General features: G+C 33.8%; 1 long non-coding RNA gene across 1 annotated transcript in view; it reads left to right on the top strand.

The window, feature by feature from the left end:
* Nucleotides 1-18,831, top strand: part of LOC138713347 (uncharacterized) — a 139,812-nt gene extending 120,981 nt beyond the window's left edge. Inside the window, exon 3 of the long non-coding RNA XR_011335850.1 lies at nucleotides 18,185-18,831. This is a non-coding gene — a long non-coding RNA (uncharacterized lncRNA). The remainder of the gene's footprint in view (nucleotides 1-18,184) is intronic.
* The last annotated feature ends 2,206 nt before the right edge of the window (nucleotides 18,832-21,037 follow it).

Below are 21,037 nucleotides of genomic sequence, written 5' to 3'. Positions count from 1 at the left end.
AATAAATTCAGCTTCGCTGTACAAGGAAGTCTGAGTAAGAATTAAAACATTCTTTCTCAGACATTAGCAAAGTAAATTTCTACATATCTGTCACTTTATTTCGCAAGTCAGTGACTCCATGAGCTACTGATCTATGAAGCGAAGAAGTAATAAAAATTGAGATGAGAATTACTTCAGTAAGAGTAATTATATTTAAACATTGCACACAATGAAGAAACAGGTCTCGACCCGCTCGCTCAGCGAGAGGGCTGCTACTGATATGTTCTGTCCTTATCTGTTGTCTCTGTCTTCCACGTCTCGTGCACCGTGCACCGTGTGACAACGTCGAACTGTTGCTAGCACTCAATTGGCTTAGGCCATATGCCTTCTTATTCTGAAACCGCTATAGGAGTGATGCCATTAGTTTTCGAATTACCCATTTAGGCCTATATTTTTGTATAATTGATTATTTTTTCCACACATCGAAGTCAAATGTCTATTTTTTTAAGTTTATTTATGTACGCTTTAACATCTGTGGTCATATCGCATATGCAGTATCTATGGGTATACCAGTAGGCCGTTTTCGCTGTTAAGTTCCAATTTCTTATTCATGAGTTCCCTTATTCATCTGTCATAAAAAATCTCGGCTTCTTTTTCAATAATAATCTAAGTTGGAATTTTCAAGTCAAAGAAACGATAAAAAAAATCTGTTCCTCCATTCACTGTTTGAGTCGCTTGAGAAACTTCTTGCCCCAGCAACTAAAACTTACCCTAGTACAAACCCTAGTAATGCCGCACTTCGATTATTGTGACGTTTTGTTAAGTGACCTAAGTTCTGAACTGTCAGTCAAGTTACAGCGAGCTCAGAATATGTGCGTCAGATACGTGTGCAACATCCGACGGTATGATCACATATCACCATCCTTCGCAAGTCTCTCGTGGCTCCGACTTAAAGAACGTACAACTTTACACTCTTTGTCTTTACTCTTTCGAATTCTGCACACTTCAACACCAAATTACCTTTCGTCTCGTTTCTCTTATCTATACTCTAACCACGACGTAAATACCAGATCACTTATCTGTGGCACGCTAAATATACCTCTTCATAGAACATCTTGTTATTCATCATCTTTTACAGTATCCACCTCGCGTCAATGGAATTCCTTGTCACAAAGTATTAGGGGCTGCAAGACAATAAACATCTTTAAAAACAGCTTAAAAGATAACCTTATTAGCATTTCACTCCAATCATACTGATTTAAACTATCACTGACTACACTGTTGCTTTTTTCTTTAGATATCATCCTGATAGTGCTGTATTTTCAAAATTGTCTCGTAATAATCTCTTTCTATTATCTAATCTCATTTGAAATATATTAACATTCTATGTATTTTAGTTTAATTCTGCTACACAGTTTATTTCAGTGTTTAATTAATAGTTCATAGTATTTTGTTGTTTAATTCGTAAATAACTCTTGTATACATGTAACTCTCATCTAAATCAAACTGTTGAATTCTTTGTAAGTTCATGCATATGTATATACACTTTTTGCGGGTTGAGTGGAAGAGAAGGCCTTACGGCCTTAACTCTGCCAGCTAAAATAAAGCATTATTATTATTATTATTATTATTATTATTATTATTATTATTATTTCTATTGTCGTGATGTCTATTGGCTTGTGTTCATTTAATGATTTTAGATTTTGATTAATGTTTTATGATATTGATGATTGAGGTGGTGATGAATGATGGCATGTAAATTTCCAATCCAGCATTTTCCTTTGTGACTGAGGAAAAGCATGAAAAACCCAGTCAAATTGGCCGACAACGCGGTTTGAACACACGGGACCTCCCGAATACGAGTCTCAGACGCTACTGACTGAGCTACCTCGGTAGGTGCGAAATGTTTTTGTAAGATATATGGAGTCCACACCTGTGGAGTAACGGTCAGCGCGTCTGGCTGCGAAACCAGGTGGCCCGGGTTCGTTTCCCGGTCGGGGTTGAGGTTTTTTCCGGGGTTTTCCTTGAACCCAATATGAGCAAATGCTGGGTAACTTTCGGTTCTGGACCCCGGACTCATTTCACCGGTATTATCACCTTCATCTCATTCAGACGCTAAATGACCTAGATGTGGATAAAGCGTAGTAAAATAACCTACTAAAAAAAAAAAAGAAATGTGGAATACTATAAATGTAATGAAAATTTAAGAAGGGAAAAAATGTGATAAATTAATTGCCTATTCAGGATTGCACCTCAGTCTAATATATACAGTCACGAAGCTCAATACGTAGTAAATATGCATCCATAGATAGTTGATAACCACTGGGATCGCTACTATCGCCTCTAGTGACAATTCGAAATAGTAGCTGCACAGTCTATTGTTCCTAGTGCCCTCACAACTCAAACTTCGTGACTGTATATACCCGACTGTGATTGCACGTTAAGGAAATAGTAATATGCGTTACAAGAGCGGTATGTTGACGTTTTCATGGTCGAGGAAAAGATTGAAAAAGCGAAACGTAGTTGAGCTTTTTTAATTTCCGAGAACATGAAAACAAACATACCGCTCGCGTATCGTACATTATTTTGTGCGAAGACCGTTTATTACATACCTGAAAGAGGAATTTCTAATTAGTTGCAATGAAATCTCCATCTTGGTTTCTGTTTAATGACGGCAACTTCGGAAAACCAAAATATCTTTCTTCAACATTGTTTCTATAAAATATTTTCTGTGTTTACTATGCTCCAGCAGGCCGTGATATACGTCTGTCTTTTTTTTCCCCAGTCTATAAATGCGAACTTAAAACAAATGGTAAGGTTATGTAATGATTTATTTTTCATTTTAATATTTCAACAATATTATTTATATAACATATTGCAGTAATAACATCCGCATCTGGAATCTTGTTGATTTTTTCACGGCTTCCTTAATGTTACTTGTATCAGGAATGCAATAAGTTTCGTGGAGTAGTAGACTTTACTTAATTTTTGCAAATATTTAAAAACAATAATTAACATTGCAATTTAGGTGAAATTGCAGTGGTAAGTTTCCAATTTATAATTATTACTATGTTAAACGTCTCTAAAAATAATATGTTAAAAGCCTAAAGCAGTAAAATGAATGTCGCGCTTAAGCGGTAAGAAGAGGGAAATTGTTATGTGTGTTACGTTGGGAATACTGAATGTGGTATTTCACACTTACCGCGTATTGATTCTGTGCGGAAAACAAGCAAATACTCACGATCTCGCACAAAAGCATTTGTCATTTGGGGCTATTGGGGCTATTCCATCATATGATCAGTTGCCATAGAAACGCCTAGCATCTGTAGTATACTAGGCAAGGCCCACTAAAACCAATGCTATTTTCTTAACCTGAAATCCTCTTTAGAAGAAAACTAGGCCTATAGAAGATGTGGTGATTGAGAAGTTTGGGATTTGTAATTTGCAGAAGGAAAAGAAAATTGTGAGCAGTTTAAGAAGAGGATGATGTATGCAAGTATTGACTCTCTCTGTAGTAGGTACTTAATATGCTACGTGCTTGTAAGACTCCGGTAGTCTTTTATTTCCTTGAAATCTGTTACCAGCTAAAACACGCTACTTTTCATGTAGCCTACTTGAATTTCATACCTCATCCTACGTGAAGTTTTTTTTGTAGACATTATTAAGGCGGCCGTGTGAGTAGGATCCAATAAGCATTTTCTTCAGAATATGATTTACGTCTCAGCTGTGATTTATGTCTTCGAATTCCTACGCTAGATGTCTCTCTCTACTATCTTCTGCAATATTATTGACAGACGCAAGACTCCCACAAGATTTATTGCTAGTTCCAAGCCTCCTCAGTTATCTCCTCGTCTGTAAAAAAATATTGAAGTAATCGGTGCTGCCAACTGCTGGTTTCTTCTACACAGAGGGTCATTAAATATACGTATATGGTTTACAGTCACCCTAAAGATATTGACTGACAGTGGTCAGTATTTCTTATTGTTGTGGCCTGAATATTGATAATGATTTCCACTTTTTTTACTAATGGCGAGTGGGTATTTGACTTTTCGTCATTTACCCATATAAGCCAGTTGTGTAGGCCAATTTACCGACAGAGTTGTTGCCCGGGGTGCGCCAAAGGAGGCTGGTCTAGGCTACACGTACGATGAGATGATGATGATGATGATGATGATGATGATGATGATGATGATGATGATGATGATGATGATGATGATGGAGGTTTGTTGGGATGACACAGAGGAACCGGAGCTCCGGAAAGAAACCTCTGCGTTACCTTGACCACGGGCTTGCCGAACACAGATATAAATCGGAGGTACACCGGGTTCGAACCCGGGTCTACAGGATTATAAGTCCAGCCTCTAGCCACTAGACCAAAAGTTAGTTTCCTAAGGTTACAAGTAAAATCAATTATCCATTAACATTTAGGCCGGTATTTTCAAAGTTTAGAAATTCTTGCGATTACTTTTTGAAAGTTGGCAGAAATATCAAAATTTTATTTCAAATCCCAAACATCCTTACAATCCGAAACCTCCACACCTGTGTAGTAACGGTTAGCGCGTCTGGCCGCGAAACCAGGTGGCCCGGGTTCGATTCCCGGTCGGGGCAAGTTACCTGGTTGAGGTTTTTTCCTGGGGCTTTCCCTCAATCCAATATGAGCAAATGCTGGGTAACTTTCGGTGCTGGACCCCGGACTCATTTTACCGGCATTATCACCTTCATCTCATTCAGACGCTAAATAACCTAGATGTTGATAAAGTGTCATAAAATAACCTACGTCAAAAAAATCCCAATCGTGCTTACAATAACAATCACGAACAGAATAAACGTTTCACAAAAATTATAAGGATTACATGAATCGCCTGTCACTTTTTCTGAAGTACAGGCTCTCGTTGTCATAGTAACCACAGCTTACTATGCTGTTACCACAGTCTAATATATATAGTCACGAAGCTTGAGTTGATGAGGGTACAAGGAACAATAGACTGTGCTGCTACTATTTCGCATTTTCTGTGATGAGGCGATAGTAGCGATCCTAGTGGTTAGCAACTTATATGGATGCATATTCCATACGTATTGAGCTTCGTAACTGTATATACTAGACTATGCTATTACTATGTTAATAACATAGCGACCTGTCCAACAAGACAAGAGTTTCATTATATTGTATCAATAATAATTATTATTGATACAATATAATGAAACTCTTGTCTTATAATTTATGTTTCAGGTAGGTAATGGTTTCTGGTTCCAGTCAATCAGAAACCTTCTCTTGTACAGGGACATTATTTTATTTTTACTAACATTTTTAATATTAACCTGACTATACCTTTGGATTAACGCCTGAGAACGGAAACACCGTTTGCTACCCCCTTCCACGACTGGAGTTCGATGATACTGGCGTCAAATACAAACAAATCACTTTACTAGGTATAGGAGGGAAGAAAAGTAGTTCATCCACTTACGTAAACTAGGAAATATCGCGATTTTGAGTTCGATAATTTTCATTAGGTTTTTGTTCAATCAAAATACAGTACAGTATTAACAATGAGTGTTTTTACTCACGAAATGAGGTGTCCATTCGGACGTATTCATTATGCAGTGTATATTATACTGTCTACAGCACATTAGCGTACAATATAGAGAAAGAAGTCAATTGAAAAATAATTATAATATGGATATTTAAACACAATTTTGAAAATGGTGGCCGTTCATTTCGATAGAGGCTTCAGTTCTAATGTCCATATTATCGCACTATAGACTATTGTACCTAATCCCGATTACCAGTTTCGTCCTTCGTACTAGTAACTCATGTTGAAATAATTCTGTACCTACTCTATAAAAGAGTATCTTACGTACTGTAAATGCAATCTTCACTTCTGCCCGATCCGAAAAGATAAAATTACTCAGACATACTATCTACTGTCCGTCCAAGTGGTTATGTCGTAGGATCGTAGAAAGGGGGGAAATCACGTGACAATTAACGAGGCCCTTTTATTTTAGTTATTTAAAACAGTTGTATAATATTACGTAGACGTCCAATTCCTAACAGAAATTAATGTTCTCAGAAAAGAGCTAAGACAGGCCAGCCATTAGCCTTTACAGAGAGGCGAGCAGAAGCAGGTGGGAGAAATCGGTATGCGACGTAGGCAAACGAACGACAGTACGTGTGCGAAAATATGATTCAATATTGAAAGCTCTTTCGTCACTGGAAAACGCGAACATATTTCTGGAACATACTATACTCACTAACTCAGTACTGTTCACTTAATATGCGGCCTTGGTTCTGTGTTGAGGACAGTTGGAACTTCATTAGTAGAAGGGGTGGGAGTGAAGTACATTAAAAAACTCAGGTACAATAAAAATTGAAGTAAAAATAAAATGATATCCCTGTATATCTTACACTCTAACTAATAATGATGTATACATTATTGAGAGTTTATGAAATTAGTTTGTTTCATAGAGGACGTTTGAATTTCAGTGTTTCCATTATTGAGTGGTTGCTTTTTCTCAGACAGGAGAGCCAGCGGTTAAAATCTATTCTGTTACAACAATTGACATAACCAACAGTATTTATTCAAACGCAAAGAAAAATTTAAAGCAAGATAATGGTAGTTATCTGTTTTATAATACAAGATGGTTCTTAGCTTGATATTTTCAAAAATTAAAGCGAAATTCCCTTTCTGCTGATGATATCTTTGTTAAGATTTTTGTGGAGTAAAATATATTTTCCTTCACTCATTGTTTACACTGAAAAATGTTGTGTTAGCTTTGTGTATATCGAGTCTTGGGTGGTTTTAACACGAAGGGGGTGCTTCTTTTATATCTCCGTGACTTTTAGCGATTCTCCCCTCGCCCATTTCGTAAAAATGGCCTCTCTTCTCATTTCTAACTGTGAGCACCAGATGTCACCACCCTCAGTCTCATTTGCATACTGCAGCTCTTACAAACTTGAAATAGAACTTGGAGACATATTAAAAATCTTCTCAGATGTTTCGAGGAGGGGTGCAGAGGGGGTGATTCTTAATCTTGCGTTATTTTCCTTTCTTATGTAGATGCGCACGGCCAAATACATTTTTTTTCTGCCGTCATTTGTTCATATTTTTATATTTTGTAAGGGATGTTTAAATTAAAGTCACCCTAACCTCGTTTTTGTCTGTATAGGCCTTCAAATGTCTCTAATGAAGTCCAAGTTTTTATTTAATGGTTGGCAGCATTGTGCAGAAACGGCAGATTTTAATTAAAGATATACATCTCAACACAACAGTCTTTTTTATCAGACTTTGATATGTGTTGAAAAACAAAAGACTAAAAATGAAATAAAAAAATTGTAACTCGACAACAGTAACCACGGCCTCCTGGTATACGCACATATACTAAACACGCGATTTGACCACATTAAAGCGTGTATAAATAACTTGCTTACAAATGGCTTTTAAGGAACCCGGAGGTTCATTGCCGCCGTCACATAAGCCCGCCATCGGTCCCTATCCTGAGCAAGATTAATCCAGTCTCTATCATCATATCCCACCTCCCTCAAATCCATTTTAATATTATCCTCCCATCTACGTCTCGGCCTCCCTGAAGGTCTATTTCCCTCCGGCCTCCCATCTAACACTATATATGCATTTCTGGATTCGCCCATACGTGCTACATGCCCTGCCCATCTCAAACGTCTGGATTTAATGTTCCTAATTATGTCAGGTGAAGAATACAATGCGTGCAGTTCTGGGTTATGTAACTTTCTCCATTCTCCTGTATTTATTTTATTTTATTGGGTTATTTTACGACCCTGTATCAACATCTGGGTTATTTAGCGTCTGAATGAAATGAAGGTGATAATGCCGGTGAAATGAGTCCGGGGTCCAGCACCGAAAGTTACCCAGCATTTGCTCGTATTGGGTTGAGGAAAAACCCCGGAAAAAGCCTCAACCAGGTAACTTGCCCCGACCGGGGTTCGAAACCGGGCCACCTGGTTTCGCGGCCAGACGCGCTGACCGTTACTCCACAGGTGTGGACCATTCTCCTGTAACTTCATCCCTCTTAGCCCCAAATTTTTTCCTAAGAACCTTTTTCTCAAACACCCTTAATCTCTGTTCTTCTCTCAAAGTGAGAGTCCAAGTTTCAGAACCATAAAGAACAACCGGTAATATAACTTTTTATAAATTCTAACTTTCAGATTTTTTGACAGCAGACTGGATGATAAAAGCTTCTCAACTGAATAATAACAGGCATTTCCTATGTTTATTCTGTGTTTAATTTTCTTCGAGTGTCATTTATATTTGTTACTGTTGCTCCAAGATATTTGAATTTTTCCACCTCTTCGAAGGATAAATCTCCAATTTTTATCTTTCCACTTCGTACTATGTTCTGGTCACGAGACATAATCATATACTTTCGAGGAATATCACTTTTGCTGAAGTCGTATAGATTTTGTCCAATATTCTTTTGAGAAGATTAACTCCGTATGTAGATGAAATTATTGGGGATCATCAGTATGGTTTTAGGCGTAATAGATCGACTATTGATCAGATATTTTGTATTCGACAGATAATGGAGAAAAAATGGGAGTATAAGGGTACAGTACATCAGTTATTCATAGATTTCAAAAAGGCATATGGCTCGGTTAAGAGAGAAGTTTTGTATAATATTCTTATTGAATTTAGTATTCCCAAGAACCTAGTTCGATTAATTAAAATGTGTCTCAGTGAAACTTACAGCAGAGTCCGTCCTCTACAATGGACAAATTTCCAATTTTTATATTTCCATTTCGTACAATATTCTGGTCACGAGACATAATCATATACTTTGTCTTTTACTTCCAAACCTGTCTTCTTACTTGCTTCAAGTAAAATTCCCGTGTTTACCCTAATTGTTCGTGATTTTCTCCTAACATTATTCACGTCATCCGCATAGACAAGAAGCTGATGTAATCCGTTCAATTCCAAACCCTCTCTGTTATCCTGGACTTTCCTAATGGCATATTCTAGAGCGAAGTTAAAAAGTAAAGGTGATAGCGCATCTTGCTATATGTTTCACTGAAACCGTTTATAAAAAAGCCATGAAGTCAATAAAGGAAACGAAATGAAATTATTCAGAATTATGTATGCACAATTTTTCTGTCAGTTTACTGAGACATTCCTGTATTTCAGTTTTATAAACCAGTCAACAATGGTAGTGATCCGTTGATAATCTCTAAATGAACTTCGACTTAATATGTGGAATATTTTCTGCAGGAATTTAGATACCTTAAAACTGATTTTTCCCATCGGTTTTGTCACAAAATTTTATACCATTTACAATGGTCACATGATTCATTTTTCATTTGAAATTTATAATTTGTATCCAGTATGGCGGCTTTCAAGATGACGGGATGTTACAATCATGTGTGCAATTGGCTGATTCATTTATGTTATAATACTTGTTTTGTGTGCATACAGTCTTAGGAAAAGGTTTTTTTCGCATAGATATTTTATAAGTCTCAGAAAGGAGGAAGTGCACATGATCAAAGGACGAGCGATCTGGTTCACAAGAGGACTGACTAGTTGAGGTAATAATATTAGTTTTGTTTCGTTGTATATCTGATCATGCGCACTACATCCTTTCTGGGACTTAGAAGTATTTGTGCGACAAAACTTTTTGTAAGACTGTAGTACAATAGTGAAGGAAAATTTAACTTGTGCGAGATCGTGCGTATTTGCTTGGTTTCCGCACAAAACCAATCCGCGGTAAGTCTAAAATTCCACATTCAGTATTCCCAACCTAACACACATAACAATTTCCCTCTTCTTACCGCTTAAGTGACATATTGATTTTACTGCTTTAGGCTTTTAACATATCATTTTTAGAGACGTTCAATATAGTAATAATTATAAATTGGAAACTTACCACTGCAATTTCACCTAAATTGCAATGTTAATTATTGTTTTTAAATATTTCACAAAAATTAAGTAAACTCTACAACTCCACTAAAGTTACTGCATTCGTGATGCAAGTAACATTAAGGAAGCCGTGAAAAAATCAACAAGATTCCAGACTCATCATAGACTGGGGGGAAAAAAAGACAGGCGTATATCAGGGCCTGCTGGAGTATAGTAAACACAGAAAACATTTGAAAGCAACAATGTTGAAGATAGATATTTTTGTTTTGCAAATTTGCCGTCATTGAACAGAAACCAAGATGGAGATTTCATTGCAACTAATTAGAAATTCCTCTTTCAGGTATGTAATAAACGATCTTCGCACAAAATAATGTACGATACACGAGCGGTATGTTTTCTTTCAATTCTCGGAAATTAAAAATGCTCAACTACGTTTTTCAAACTTTTCCTCGAATATGAAAACTTCAACATACCGCTCTTGTAACGCATATTACTACTTATTCCGTAGAAAATAATCTAGGGTTATGTAATTGCGTTGATAAAAAAACTTTTTTTTTTACAAAATCTGTATAAATTACAATGAGAAAATAGTCTATGCCTCGTCTTTGAAATAAATTGTTAAATATATTTTCTTCTCGCACTCTAATTTGGACGTGAAACGTATTTCTAGCGATGTGCTAGCAGGCATAGATGGCAGCAACAGTATTGTTTAACGCGCAAACGCGTAACAGTTGAAGGTCGTTACCAGCCCTCGGATTTGCATGCAAATGCTTGTTTCGTTAGCGTGCTTGTATAATCATAGAAGGCATTTGTACGAGTAGTCAGTACATCCAACTGCTAAGTTTTATACTTAATAGACATGTATATTGTGCCGTTAACACGTATTACCAGGGTTCTACATCTATTACACGCATTTAATAAGTTTCTACTAGCGTTGTTCATATTATAATCCATTTATGCTGATTTGGACGGTCAGTATACAAACACAATTGGCAGTGAATCCCACTGAAATAATCAAGTGATCGTCAATTTGGAAGAACTTCCACGTTAAGAAAAAAGCATTGGTTTTATGGGCCTTGCCTAGTACATTGTACAAGCTATATGGTAGATAGCCGTTTCTATGGCAACTGGTCATTTGATGGAATAGCCCCATATGCTCAATGCTTTTATCTTAACGTGATAGCAGTTTCTCTTTTCTTTTGTTTTTCTCGTCGAGCTTTGTGTCACTTATGCGTATGTATTTATTAATTGATGCAAGTTTTCGCCCCTTCCTTCTACAATCCACGATAATATTTATGTTTCATTTATTTCCTAACGTTACATTGCCTTTCTTCATCTTTAGTTTTTAACGTAAAACTCCTGTGGGCCTGACATTTCAGGAATCTGCTCACAATTCTGTTAATAACTTACAGTAGGCTTTGAATGACTGAAATTATGATGTGTTAAAAAAATGAAAAAGAAAGTTGTTTCTAAACCAGCCAGCCACAATAAAACATAAAAAGAAAACAAATGAATGTCACAAGATAATGAATTAATTTGTAACGTATAAAACCGTAACGAAATATTGGACATAAACTAATTTTAATTTGATAAAATTTATTATTATTATTATTATTATTATTATTATTATTATTATTATTATTATTATTATTATTATTTATTACAATAAATTTAAAACAACTCATTGTCGTCATATTGATGTGTGTATCGTTTCGACTATCAATTGCATTGTTGTCTGTAGACTAGGCCTCCTGGAATGAGGAAGCGATTATGAAGTAGTTAACGAGAAGGCTCCGCCTTATTAAATTTAAATGTGGGGAGTGTGAAGACAGAAATGAAAAGAAATATCAAATTTTTATTTCAAATCCCGAACACCCTTACAGTCCCAACCATGTTCATAATAACAATCGCGAACAGCATAAAAGTTCCTGTTACTTTTTTCATTCATTCATTCATTCATATGCTGTTGCATTTTGAAATTAATTTTTGTAATCATTTTCATTTTTGTTTAATAATTTTAATTTGTACTCACTAGCTAGCTAGTTAAATAAACAAATAAATAAATAAATAGATAAATAAGTAAGTAAATAAATAAATGAATAAATAAATAAATAAGTAAATAAATAAATAAGTAAATAAATAAATAAGTAAATAAATAAATAAGTAAATAAATAAGTAAATAAGTAAATAAATAAATAAGCAAATAAAGAAGTAAATAAGTAAGTAAATAAATAAATAAGCAAATAAATAAGTAAATAAATAAATAAGTAACTAAGTAAACAAAAAATAAATAAACAAATAAATAAATTAAAGTCTTTAGGTTGAAAAAAATACTTACCAACAAAGCTTAGTTTATTAATCGAATCATTAATCTATTAAATTATTCCTGAGGACATTTCAATTCATTTATTTTTTTATCATATATACCCTTTCAGTAGTTAATTTATTCTTTTCTTATTTTTTTATTTATTTCTTCGTCTATTTTCAAACTTACTTTTCAGTGTTTATTTTATTTTTGTATTCACTGATTTATTCATTATTTAAGTTTTCTTTACATTTTTTAATCATTTGTTCGTTTATTTATTCGTTCATTTGTTTGTTTATTCTTTTTTTATTTCCGTCTTATTCTTCCCGTTATTCATTTGTTCATTATTTCTGTTCATTGATTTAACATTGCCATCCATATATAAAAACAATGATGAACTAACTTAATCAGTGGGTCATGTATAGAAATTAGCAGGCTTTGACAAATTTCTAAAACAAGAGAACATCAGACGTTGACTTAGCAACCGTAAAGGATGTTCTCTTGTTTTACAAATTGTCAAAGCCTGCTAGTTTCTAAACTTGGCCAACCGATTAAGTTATTTCTTCGTTGTTTTTATACATAGATAGGTTTCTTATTGCAATATTAAATTCCTTTGTCCTGTATTCAGAAGAATACACGATATGTCCTTGCAACTATTTATTTCTTTTTTTCTCGTTGTCTTTTATTTATCTTCCCATTTCAATTCCTCATTAATTCTTACGATTTTGTAGTGAATAAATGAGCGAACTAGAGAATAAATTGTCAAATAAAGAAAAAGAATGTCTGCTGGGTTGCCGGGCCTGCTTCTAACAAACGACGAAAAAAATGTTCCAGCGGACGGACGGTACAGCTGACGCTGGTCGTTTATCCAGCACGCAGTGAGTGCTAGAGTGACCTCAGTGCCAGTCAGACCGCTGTGTTCTCCTTTGTTCATTAAGGGATGCTTCTTCTGTTACTGGGCACTTTCCAGTTGAGCCTAATTGATTATCAATTTGTTCATCTTTAATATTTATAAATCCACTAGTATGTAGGCCCAGAATTGAACGAGGTACTCTATAGAGAGAAAGGAATGTGACGCACTAAAATGCTACTTTCCAGATTTTGGCGTAAATATACGCTTTCCACTTCTAATACAAAAAAAAAAAAAAACAGTTTTGCATATTTGTTAGGTGCATTTTTGCGAATTAAAAAAATAATTGAACAAGTGAATGGGAAGAAATGAAACAATGAATAAATACTTACTTACTTACTTACTTACTTACTTACTTACTTACTTACTTACTTACTTACTTACTGGCTTTTAAGGAACCCGCAGGTTCATTGCCGCCCTCGCATAAGCCCGCCATTGGTCCCTATCCTGAGCAAGATTAATCCAGTCTCTATCATCATATCCCACCTCCCTCAAATCCATTTTAATATTATCTCCCCATCTACGTCTCGGCCTCCCTAAAGGTCTTTTTCCCTCCGGCCTCCCAACTAACACTCTATATGCATTTCTGGATTCGCCCATACGTGCTACATGCCCTGCCCATCTCAAACGTCTGGATTTAATGTTCATAATTATGTCAGGTGAAGAATACAATGCGTGAAATAGAAAGATAAAATGATAGTGAAACGATTTTAAAATAAATTGAATAACTCTTGATTGGAAATGTACATTTAAATATTTTTATTAAATGTCAACATAAAATAAATAGTAGTTGAATATCAACATAAAATAAATATATTCATTGAATGCTAATATAAAATAAATTTATTTATTGAATTTAATACAAATTAAATATTGATCAAATGCTAGTATAAGTCAAATATTTATTGAATGTTAATATAAATTAAATATTTACTGAAAGTTAATAAAAAATAAATATTGATTCATAGAAAATATACAGGATGTCCCACAAGTCCCCCATCATAGGCGATATAAAATTTGTAATGTCCGCAGTTGGCTCGACGTGAACTTCCGTAATCGGTGGACAGGTAGCAGAGTACCCAGATAATGGTCTCCCAGATCGCCAGACTTAAACTCCCTTTGACTTTTTCTTATGGGGTTATCTGAAGGAAAAGGTGTAAGAAGTGAAGATTCGTGATCTACAACATTTACGAACACGGATCCAGGAAAAGTGTCGTGAAACCAGAGCTGATATGTTACACCGCATTGTCAATAGCATGAAGTTTCGCCTTCAGACATGTTTTGAACTTGGAGGCGCTCATATCGAGAACATATTACAATTTACCCTAATTCGGGACGAACGGAAAAACTTAACCAGGTACAAGGCGACTTTTTGCGACGGATAGCGGGGGTGGGGAAGGGAACGGTTAACAGCGGAATCCTAAGAGAATTCGGGCGCCATAGAAACTCAATAGAACTGAGGATTCTGCATGGAGATCAGTGTCTTATTAGAGCGGTCTGTTATAGGGAGCAACTCGAGAGGAGACACCAAGTAACCTGGGCAGGTAGAATACGCAGAGAGTTGGAGGAAATAGGCATGAGATTTATAATCGGGGAAGATTGCAGGAACAAGCGAAATGTCTGGCGGAAAGTCAAGAAACGCCTGAAGGATATAGAGAGGCAAATAACAGAAGGGGAATGTAGGGTTAAGGTTGCTCTGGAGATCCAATCGATGATCAAAACAAATTGGGGAACCGAGTTATACCTCTATGGAGGAAGCAGAGAAGGCAGACTGGGCTTAACCTGGTTTCGTCTAGGAGCTTGGAGGGCACATAAAATCGTCAACGAAGAGGGGGCGAGAATATGTCCTCTTTGCTGTAGGCTGTTACACTATTGTATCAAGGAATTTAAATTTGTCTAGTATTCTTTGTCATTTAGGCAGTCTACTATGGCAGAAAATATATTAAAACTACAATATCAATAAATAATGTACAAAATGGTATTATATTAGTATCATTTATTACAGAAAATCCCTAATTAAAACTAAATAATCATAATATTAACAAAAAAAAAATAAAGACCTAGTAACGCAATCAACGGAGTTTAAAATCCCTGCCAGTCATTACCACCCTTAAAAACCATCCCCCTCTCCTGGGTTTGAACTATGGAATCTCGGATCCTAACGGTAATCACGATACGCGATGTACAGAGCTTATATTCTCTTGAAAATCAGACGCCGGCATCCCAGCATTGCAGCCATGTAAATTCCGCTCTCGATTCTAAATTAATGCGGTCCGGACCTTGCAGTAAACCACCGAGCTCATCATACAGATGGCTCGTCATGCCTTATATCTGAGGAATCCGTGCAAGTGCTGGTGGGTCTTCCCTGTTTTGCAGTGACGTTTTTAAGCTGTGCAACAGATTGAGAGCTGGTTGCATAGCAACGTAGACCCTCCTTCTGTCCGGGAAACATAGAGCATACGTTTAGGTAATAAAATTGAATTGGGTCATATTTCTAAATCAAATGCTGTTAAATTTCATATGAATTAAACTTCAGGCTGTTTCATTCTTAGTGAGGGAAACACGTTGGTGAGTTCAGTGTTGCCAAATGATGTTCGGTGAATTCCACTACATAATTAATCTATAGTAATAATAAAACTGTAACCTAAATTGTTTCTGGTAGTCATTGATTTTTTCAAAAAAATACTTGCTGTTAACATGTATAATTAACTATCCTGAGACAGAAAATCGAGTTTTTTTTATTTTTGTTCGTCTGTATGTTTGTTACTTTTCACTGCATAATGACTGAACAGATTTCCATGAAAATTGGTATAGAAAATCAGTTAGGTCCAGTTAGATTTTAGGATATGTGACATTCAAAATATTTTCTTTCAAAGTGGTGTTATAAGAGGACCTGAAGTAAATAAATCGAAATATTTAGATTGTTATTGATTTTTTATGAGAATGTTACATAACAAAAGTTGCTTTAAAAATACTTCCGTCAAGTTTTATCCCGTGAAAAATATTAATAAGACTGATTTAATGAGATATATTCATTCATTCATAGATAGGTTTCACCCCAAGGGCGGTCTTTCACTGCAAACTCAGCATTCACCTTACTCTTTGTCTCCGCATATGATCCATATATCTTAATGTCGCCTATCATCTGATATCTTCTTCTACCCCGAACTCTTCTCCCGTTCACCATTCCTTCCAATGCATCCTTCAGTAGGCAGTTTCTTCTCAGCCAGTGACCCAACCAATTCCTTTTCCTCTTCCTGATCAGTTTCAGCATCATTCTTTCCTACCCACTCTTTCCAACACAGCTTCATTTCTTATTCTGTCTGTCCTTTTCACACGCTCCATTCTTCTCCATATCCACATTTCAAATGCTTCTAGTCGTTTGTCTTCACTTCGTCGTAATGTCCATGTTTCTGCCCCATATAAATACCACACTTCACACAAAGCACTTCACTAGTATCTTCCTTAGAATAAGATGTAAGAGTTTTAAATAGCAGTGCGTTTTATGTTAGTCAACCAGACTACAGGGTGAACAATAAGTGATGTCATTGATTTGAGGGGGTTATTCTTTGAGATATTTCAAACAAAAAAAATTTAATACAGTTTTGCATCTTTTTATTTCTTTTCGAGATAAAAATTGTTTTATACAGAACATTTCATAGCGTGTTGTTGGAAAGCCATTGATTTAATTCCCAATATGTTCAGTCAATTTAAAGAGAGCAGTGTTTTATGATAATAAATTATTGAAAGAATTTTAGTTTTGTCCTTTAAATGTGCATAAATTTGATCAGAACAAATGTAACTTTTTAAAATTTCTTTGCAGAACGAAATGTTATATTTTTTCAGATCAAATTTCTGCACATTTAAAGGACAAAACTAAAAGTCTTTCAATCATTTATTATCATAATACACGTATAATTGACGAAAAATCTTTTTTTTATATAGAGATTTCTAGTGAGAAATATATTCCATTAACAAGTCATTTGAGTAGAAGATATGAATAGGAAATAAATTTGTTAATTATTTTCTGAAACTTTTTTCTTGGCTCTTCAAAGCTTTTACATAATTAGGCGTTGCAATGAAGTCTGTAATACATGAATAGTGAACTGCTTTTTTATAACAGCGTACATTAACAGAGGGTAAATGGAGGTTTGATTTATGTCTTCATTTTAATATGAAAATGATCAAATAAATAATATACTGACAAAAAGTAACGTTAAAATTTCTCAATTTTGGAATATGTCTCACAAAATATTTTTATGCACACCTGTCATTATTCTTACATCTATTGTAAAACAAAAGTATGTTTAGTTTCAGATGAGTTAGCCCAAAATATTAATCTATATTTCATTCTAGAATTAAAGTATGGAACGTATTACATTTTAAGTGTGTTTATATTGCCAATAGAGGATAAAAATCATTGGCTGAGCCTTGGTATCCATGGTTACATAGTGTCTTTATAATAAAAGTAATACGTATGGGTTTTTTGTATCGTAGCAGAAAACAAATGAGGTCGGTATATAAAAACATCTGAGCGCGTCTAGCATTCATACATGCCAGTTCCCGCGATTTGGTTTTTGTGTGTAAAGGAGCATTGCAACCACACATAGCTACAGCTGTAACACAGGGAATCGCAGCTATATTTGCAGGGTTGTACAAATAACATATTTTTTATGGGAAAGTGTCTACACAACTTCTCGAGATACTTTTTATATTGCAACTAATTTTGGCGTATTTTGGTAATGATTTCTCTTTCGGTAAGGGAAGCAAAAAGAGCCCATACAAAACTTTAAGCAAAACTAAATAATGATAATGACATTATTTTCGTTATGTTGAGAATTACAAAAGAAGTTTTATTCCCTTGAGTAACTTTACTGGTATATTTATTTATTATTATGTAACGTTGTGCGATTATTTTCAGTAATTTATGCATATATAATTGTTGTATACACAAACATAACGTTGTTGATAGGATACAGACTGTACGATGTTGTCCGAAGTACAGACAGTTCTTAAAAATGCTTGTGAATGTACGTGTGTTTTTAAAATTAATGTTTTCCATACATGTTCTATATACATTTTAATATTATGTGTTTTTATCTTTTTCAGGTGAGTACTCGTTGCCTAGCAATTCTTGACGTAAGTAGACTAGCAAATTTTGTTTCTTAACTCGGTATTCATTTGTTTATTTCATGTAATACGAGGCCATGCAATATATGGATGTAGTTAGTGTTTTTCGTAAGATGGAATTATAATCGAGGTGGAATTTATAGAGCCAATAAATGAAGAAAGATAATGAAGTTCTTTAACAAACCGATTCACCCCTCGCGCACGCTTTGTCCACCACAAACTATAAATTCACGCACGTTAAACAAATTGATCGACAAAATGAAACCTGTGAAGATTTCGCTCGTTTCCCAAGGCACCAATGGAATGTAAGAATCTATTGAGTTTTAACCAATTAAAACCAACTGCAATTTTGTCGCATCTAATGCGCAAATGTTTAATACCTTGTCGCACCTGATTTTCATTGTTTTCCTAACAATACAGAGGGCCGTGGAACACGTAGGCTAAATATGACGGAAAGTTTGTCATGCTAACTAATGTAACTATAAAATGCAGTATCTTAATTTATACTCGTATATAACGTAATCTGTTTTTGGTGTCATAAAGTATTTTTAATATATTCGCGAAATAATGTTATTCAAATATCACAAATATATCTTTATCGACTTACCGACATTATGACTTTAAGTGGTGTGTGGAAGAGAAGATCTCCTGGCCATGACTCTGCCAGAATAAATAAATAAATAAATAAATAAATAAATAAATAAATAAATAAATAAATAAATAAATAAATAAATGAATGAATGAATGAATGAATGAATGAATGAATGAATGAATACATACATACATACAGACATAAATGAATGAATCAATATATAAATAAATAAGTGAATGAATGAATATATAAATAATTAAATGAATGAATACATACATAAATAAATAAGTGAATGAATGAATACATAAATAAATGAATGAATTATATAAATAAATAAGGGATTGAATGAATACAAAAATAAATAAATGAATGAATACATAAATGAATGAATGAATGAATGAATATATAAATAAATAAGTGAATAAATGAATATATAAATAAATAAGTGAATGAATGAATACATAAATAAATGAATGAATATATAAATAAATAAGGGATTGAATGAATACAAAAATAAATAAATGAATGAATGAATGAATATATAAATAAATAAGTGAATAAATGAATATATAAATAAATAAGTGAATGAGTCAGTACAAAATTAAGTAAATAAATGAATAAATAAATAAATGAAGACATAAATAAATGAATGAACGAATGAATACATAAATAAATAAGAATATATAAATAAATGAATGAATGAGTGAATGAATGAATAAACGAATGAATACATAAAAAATAAAAAGTGCATAAGTAAAGAAATAAATAAGTAAATGATTAAGCAAATAATTAAGTAAACGATTAAGCAAATAATTAAGTAAATGATTAAGCAAATAATTAAGTAAACGATTAAGCAAATAATTAAGTAAACGATTAAGCAAATAATTAAGTAAATGATTAAGCAAATAGTTAAGTAAATGATTAAGCAGATAGTTAAGTTAATAATTAAGCAGATAGTTAAGTAAATAATGAAGCAAATAGTTAAGTAAATGATTAAGCAGATAATTAAGTAAATGATTAAGCAGATAGTTAAGTAAATGATTAAGCAGATAATTAAGTAAATGATTAAGCAAATAGTGAAGTAAATGATTAAGCAGATAATTAAGTAAATTATTAAGCAAATAATTAAGTAAATGATTAAGCAAATAATTAAGTAAATGATTAAGCAGATAATTAAGTAAATGATTAAGTAGATAGTTAAGTAAATGATTAAGCAGATAGTTAAGTAAATGATTAAGCAGATAATTAAGTAAATGATTAAGCAGATAATTAAGTAAATGATTAAGCAGATAGTTAAGTAAATGATTAAGCAAATAATTAAGTAAATGATTAAGCAGATAATTAAGTAAATGATTAAGCAGATAATTAAGTAAATGATTAAGTCAATAAGTAAATAAATAAGTACTTAAGTAAATAAATAAATAAGTAAATGGTTAAGCAAATAATTAAATAAATAAATAAGCAGATAGGTAAATAAGATACAAGGAACTAAATAAAATATATTAATGAATAGATTAATAATAAAAAAATAAAAAATAAGTAAATAAATAAATGAATCAATCAATCCATCAATAAATGAATGAATGAATAAATTAATTAATATATGATTGAATAGATAAATAAGTAAATAGATGAATATATGAATAGATGAATAATTGAATAGTCGAGTAAATGAATATATGAATAAATAATCTTTGTAAAGAAGCACAGTTTAAGAACACTCAAGTTTTATTAATGTTGTGTTATCTGGCACCTTAGATTTTTGTTTATTGAAAAATCTATAATGAAGTGTTTACAAGAAGTGTCCACAGGATGAAAGATTTAAAAAAGAGATAGATTTCCGAATAATTTAATTGTCTATGTAAACGAACGACATTTTGAGGTACGTGTCAAGAGAATGTATAATGGAAAACCTCTGCATAGGAGGCAATACCTCCATACTGTGTTCGAACTGTTAGATGGGTCTAGACGGTAAGCTTTTTTTTCTAGGGGTCCACCTTCTATCCTCACGGGGATTGTAGGCAGTAGTGTAGACAACTTTCGCGTTCTCTGACACACAGTAGGCGCTTCATATGTGATTATCCTCTGTGCCAGAACATAAAGAGAAACGTACTGCAGTTACCCCACAGGATATGGGTTCGTAAACCACCCTGTGTTTCCGCACCTGGACATCTTCCGTCCTTGTTCTTTCTATTGGTTGTTTTTCTTTGTGAATTACTAGACTCGCGTCTGGTTTTACA

This window comes from Periplaneta americana, chromosome 2, assembly GCF_040183065.1.
Source record: "Periplaneta americana isolate PAMFEO1 chromosome 2, P.americana_PAMFEO1_priV1, whole genome shotgun sequence".
Classification (NCBI taxonomy): Eukaryota; Metazoa; Arthropoda; class Insecta; order Blattodea; family Blattidae; genus Periplaneta; species Periplaneta americana.
The sequence above is the reverse complement of the archived record's forward strand: the minus strand, read 5'-3'. Positions and strand labels throughout refer to the sequence as shown.